Source organism: Rhipicephalus microplus, chromosome 2, assembly GCF_043290135.1.
Source record: "Rhipicephalus microplus isolate Deutch F79 chromosome 2, USDA_Rmic, whole genome shotgun sequence".
NCBI classification, from domain to species: domain Eukaryota; kingdom Metazoa; phylum Arthropoda; class Arachnida; order Ixodida; family Ixodidae; genus Rhipicephalus; species Rhipicephalus microplus.
This window is the reverse complement of record NC_134701.1, coordinates 45,732,247-45,738,013: the sequence shown is the minus strand read 5'-3', so window position 1 is coordinate 45,738,013 and position 5,767 is coordinate 45,732,247. Positions and strand designations below refer to the sequence as shown.

Sequence of the window (5,767 nt, the reverse complement as noted above, 5' to 3'; positions counted from 1 at the left end):
GTGAAACGTCCAAGTCATTTCAGCTACCATCTCAAATGCATTTAAAATAGTACAGATCTGTTGAACTGAAAACAGTCTGCTGCTAGATTCTCTTGCAGCAAATCTCTTTTTTTTATCACGTGGGAATCCTTCCGAATTTTGGAGAGTATCGTCGGAGTGTTGTTTACGAAAATAATTTATGGCGAGAGTATTGCAACTCGTTGCAATACCAAGTTTAGTCTACATATTAAGGAAAGGCGTTTGTGTAAAGCAGGGGTCTCAAACTCACCTCAGCCAGCGAGCTGAAGACACTACATTGAGTACTGCAAGGGCAGGCGCAGTGTGAACTAGTGGACGAGGGGATCGGTGGGTGCGTTTGAACAATATGACAGCTATAGTTGCATTTTGAAAGAGCGGTTTCCCCATATCACATATGTGTCTAATTTACGAAGGGTATTTGTGTGCGAGTCGGCTTCAGGCAATGAACAACTTTATTACCGGAACAAGAACGAGTATATATACACAACTAGTGCCGCCGCAAGGCATGCGCACTAAAGATACAGTGACGTGGCGCTTATTGAGCCTTGCTACATCTTCCCTTTTTACGGGGCAGTTAACACCTGGTTAGCGCCTCTCAGGTAGAGGGTACCGACAGGGCTCGCATCGTTGCCTTGTGCTTCGCCGTAGTTCTGTAGGGGCCCTTGAGGACGCCCAGTTTGGAGGGACAAGGCTCGCTTCTGGCTGGTTTGATTCTGGTTGCGGTTCTAGCAAGCGGAGATGCTCTCTTGTGCGCCGAAGTTCCCGGCCGTCTTCTGTTTTAACGATGGCCGAGCGGGTTTCCCCGAACGGTCTGATGAAGACTGCAGGCGCCCAGGTCCGCTGGTTTGTATCATATACGGTGACCTGCTGGCCTGGCTTCACAGGCGGTAGTGTTCTGCTACCGCGGTTGTAGTAGGTCCTCTGTCGTTGCCGTATTTCTTGAAAGCGGCCCTGTACGACTTTCGGTGGGATGGTCCTCGGTTCCAAATGGCTGGTAGGCACCGGTAGCAGAGTTCTAGTCTGGCGTCCCATCAGCCTCTGCACAGGGGACTGGAGCACATCATCACGTGGAGTATTGCGCCACTCAAGCAAAGCCATTTGAAACACGGGCATTTTCAATGAGCACTTTTTTAAAAGCTTTTTTGCCTCCTGGACCGCTCTTTCCGTCATGCCGTTTGACCGCGGGTGGTAGGGGGCTTGAGGTTACGTGAGCAATGCCCAAAGTGTCGAGAAACTCCTTGAACTCATGACTGCTAAAAGGCGGGCCATTATCACTCAACTTTAGTGGCAAGCCATGGACGGAAAAAATTTCTGAACACCATATTTTAAGCGAGCTCGCCGTTGTCGCCCGAAACTCTCGTAGTTCAAAGAAGAACGAGTAGAAGTCGACAATGACGGCGAACTCTCGGCCTTCGAAACAGAACAAATCTATGCCGACAACTTGCCATGGTAGCGAGGGTACCTCGTGACTCAAAAGTGGCATCTTAGAGTTCTGAGGTTTATGCTTTTGACATACTTTGCAAGCTTTGCAGAACTGCTCAATGTTGCCCGCCATATTCGGCCAAAACATCACGTTCCTTGCCCTAGCCTTCATTTTTTCGACTCGCACATGCGCTGAGTGAAGAGTACTCATCATTTCTGATGTCTTTGATTGTGGCACGATTACCTTGTTACTCCGGAATACGAGGCCGTCCTGTTCGTGTATCTCGTCCCGGTACTCCCAGTACGTCCGAAGTGGCTCGGGGACGTCTTGCTTGTGAAGCGGCCATGCTGTACTTGCGTATTCGCGGAGCTTGCCTAGGGTTGAGTCCTCATTGGTGGCTTGAAGCAAGTCTTGCAGCGCGCGTGCAGAGGCTGAAATACATTGAAGAACATTGACCTGGAACTGCTCGTCTTCTGGCATGCATACTTTGCTCGGATACCTTGACAAAGCACCAGCTAGGAATAGTTCTTTGCCCGGTTTGTAAGTCACATGAATGGGGTAACGTTGTAGAGTAAGGCGCATGCGTTGTAACCGTAGTGGGCACTGATACAACGGCTTACTGAATATCGCTACTAAGGGACGGTGGTCACTTTCCACAGTCACTGCATGCTGTACGAATATGTAGTCATGAAATTTAGTGCACCCATGTACAATAGCAAGTGTTTCCTTCTCTATCTGTGCGTATCTTGTCTGCGCTTCCGTAAATGTCCGTGACGAAAATGCGACGGGCTGCGCATCCTGCATTAGGACAGCGCCCACCCCCAGCTGGCTCGCATCCACCGATAAGGTCACCGGTTTACTGGAATCAAAATACCGGAGTACTGGCGCTTGTATCAGAGCCTCACGCAGTCTAAGAAAGCTTTCTTGCTGCACCTCCGTCCAGACCCATGCAGTGTCTTTCCGCAGCATAGTACGAAGTGGTGCTGTGACCTCATACATGTTTGGAATAAAATGCTGTACAAAGTTCATTGTGCCCAAAAAGACTTGTAGCTCCTTACAGTTCTTTGGTGTCGGCATTTCCAAAATGTCCTGTACACGTTGTGGGTCCACACGCAAGCCTTCGGCAGTGAGCACGTGCCCAAGGTAGCGAACCTCTGTCTGCAAAAAGAAACACTTCTTTAGGTTTAGTCGAAGATTCTGTTCGCGGCAGCGTGCTAGAAGGAGCTGCAAATTGTAGTCATGTTCTTGCTTTGTATTGCCCCAGACAAGAATGTCATCCATTACTACCGCTACATTTGAGAGACCTAGGAGACGATGCATCGCTGCTTGGAATATTTCTGGTGCTGAGGCAATACCGAAGGGCATGCGGAGAAAGCGGTAGCGTCCGTACGGTGTACTCATTGTGCAAAGTTTGGAGCTATAGTCATTCAGCTTTATCTGCCAAAACCCTGAAGCTGCGTCTAATGTCGAAAAAAATTTGGCTCCAGCAACCTTTGGCACAACGTCTTCCAGTTTAGGCATAGGATAGTTCTCCCGCAAAAGTGCTTTGTTGAGCTCGATGGGATCTAGGCAGATGCGTACTTTATCTTTCTTAACGACGGTGACCATGTGACTTGACCATTCCGTTGGACCCCTTACCTTAGTTATCACGCATTGTTCTTCCATACGCTTGAGCTCTTCCTTGACTCTTTCCTGAAGGGCCACGGGAACTCACCTGGCTAGCACGACGATTCCAATGGCTCCGGGCTTTAACTTCATTGCGTACTCTTCACCTTTCAGCTGTCCCAGTCCACTGAAGACTTCTGCGAAAGGTTGAGCCGCTGGGTACAACTGTTGGACGTGGACATTTTGCACGCGGCAAATAAATCCTAGGTGTTCCGCCACTAATCCACTTAGAGTCACAGGCACATTTTGTTCGACCACAAAAAAAGTTTCTTCGTGCTCTTTGCTGTTAGCACGTAGGCGCAGCCGAATTTTTCCTGTCGCTGGGGTCTTATGGCCGAAGAAGGCGGTCAGGGTCGCGTGGCAGGTTTGCAGGGGCCCCTTGCTAAGCTTTTTTGAGTCTTTGCTTGAAATTACGCAGCAGTTAGCACCCCTGTCTAGCTTGCACGTGAATTGGCAGCCTTCGATGTCAACTGCTGCAGTCCAGTTATCTCCCGCTGCGACTGCGCATACGGTCTAAGCTGCCAAGAAAAAATTTTCTTCATCCATTTGTAGTTCGTGCAGCTCTTTTTTCACGCCTCTGTTTTGTCGCCGCACCGACGATCTACATGCTTGAGCGAAATGATTACGCCCCCCGCAATTTTTGCAGGTTTTTCCTGTAGCCGGGCATCTTGCGTTACCGTGCGCGCTATAACCGCACCGACTACAGTGATGCTTTTGGGTGCTGACTGCCTGAATAACTGCGGCGCTTGCTGCTTCTGTGCCTTCATTAATTTCTTTAAACTGCTCCTTCCCAATTTCTTGGGCGCGACACATTTCGACCGTCCTGCTGTACGACGGATTCTCGGCGATAAGCTTTTCTTGCAAACGTTTATCTCTCAATCCCAGAATAATCCGGCTGCGAAGCAAACGGTCTTCTAGGTCCCCGAACTCGCAGTTCTTCGCTAAAAGCCGGAGATCGGTTAGCCAGTCATTGAAACACTCCCCTGGCCTTTGGTTCCTTGATCCGAAGCGGAATTCATTAAACGTCAGGTTAGTCACTGGCTTGTAGAATTCCTCAAACTTTTCGAGCAACGTCTCGACGTTGTTCTTGTCTGCATCACCTTTGAATTTGAAGGTGTTGTAAGCCTTCCTACCTTCTTCGCCGACTGTTACGAGTAACGTTGCTGCTTGTACTTCTTTAGGCTGCTTTCTCAACTGGGTAGTGGTGGAGAACAAAGTGAACTCACTTTTCCATGTCTTCCATGCAAGCCATGCGTCTGTCGACGGGTCAAGTGGCTTAGGTGGGGGAAGCAGAGTTGACGGACCCGACTTAGTGATGGGAATCCGCTGCCACCATGTGTGCTAGTCGGCTTCAGGCAATGAACAACTTTATTGCCGGAACAAGAATGAGTATATATACACAACTAGCGCCGCCGCCAGGCATGCGCACTAAAGATACAAACAGTGACGTGGCGCTTAATGAGCCTTGCTACAGTATTTAGAGTCAGGGTTCGAGAAATAACGATACCTATCTTCGTAATGACTGAAATCGACGCCAATTCTTGAATGAAGAGTTTTCGTTCCACGACCATGTTTCAACGTAATGGCCTAATGGACTGCGTCACGAAAAGAATGCTTGAGGCCGGCCATGTCTGTGGGGCTCATGATTACACTTATTAAGAAAATGAAAAAAAGAAATACGGGACGAATACAGTCCTCTACAGGCTGCAGTCAGCATGTTTCAGACCACTGGAGCGAGTTCGCAGCTTAACAATACATATTATTGCTTTTTTAACACGAAAGAGTTATATACTGGGGTCCACCAAGCCAAGTTCAAGCAAAAGTTCAACATCGCTGCAGCGAAATTCAAGCACCCTTAGAGCAAATGCTGTGTTTTTATACAGCAATAAATAAGCATGGCGCCGATCAGCTTAGCTGTGTATTGACATTGCGTAGATTAGTGCAAGCTTCGAGCCATTTTTTGAAAAAAGCTCTTCCATTCAGTTCCACGCCGTCATGGAATTCGTGAAGCGTGTATACGTCTGTAGCTTCATATGGACAGTGATAGCTAAAAACAATCACGGGAATGAATAAATTTTATTTTCGCAACAAAACGTAAACAAATTCCCTGCGCATAAACTGCAGCGTTACGAGTTTCAAGTAATTGGAAGCTTCCAAATACCTGACGCTTCACCTAAGCACATGCAGTGTGAATGCGCTTCCTTAAATAGCACTGCAAGTGCATCACATGGTATCATAAATGCGAGTAAGTTGCATAACTTAGGTCTGCTTCAAAAGACAACGGTGCGTCAGCTTAGCTGTACAGTGAAATTACAATAAAGTACTAGCAGCCGATACAGTTTAAGCAGGTCTACCTTTTTCAGTATTCTTTGTTTACAACCATTATGTGTGTAGCAACGAACTCCAAGTGGCCCAGCTTTGCATGCGCACAATCACTGCAGTGTTTTTTTCTTTTTCGTTGTGGAACTACGCAAGCCAATTTCATGGTCATGAGGAGATACTTCCACTAGGATGATGTATTTACGAACATACAAAATAAAGTGCTAATAAAAAAACTTAAAACCATGTAGTGCGAGTACACAACTCTATTTTTATGCAGCAAATTGAGTTGGTTTCTATAGCCCCGTAGTAAAATTGTGCAATAGTGGGACTAAACTTCAA

General features: G+C 47.5%; 1 long non-coding RNA gene across 1 annotated transcript; it reads right to left on the bottom strand.

The window, feature by feature from the left end:
* Positions 1 to 452: 452 nt before the first annotated feature.
* On the bottom strand, positions 453 to 4,273 carry LOC142796227 (uncharacterized). The gene is made up of 2 exons (XR_012893637.1): positions 1,685 to 4,273; positions 453 to 1,068 (listed from the first exon to the last, which is right to left on the bottom strand). It is a non-coding gene; the product is annotated as an uncharacterized LOC142796227 (long non-coding RNA).
* Positions 4,274 to 5,767: the final 1,494 nt, after the last annotated feature.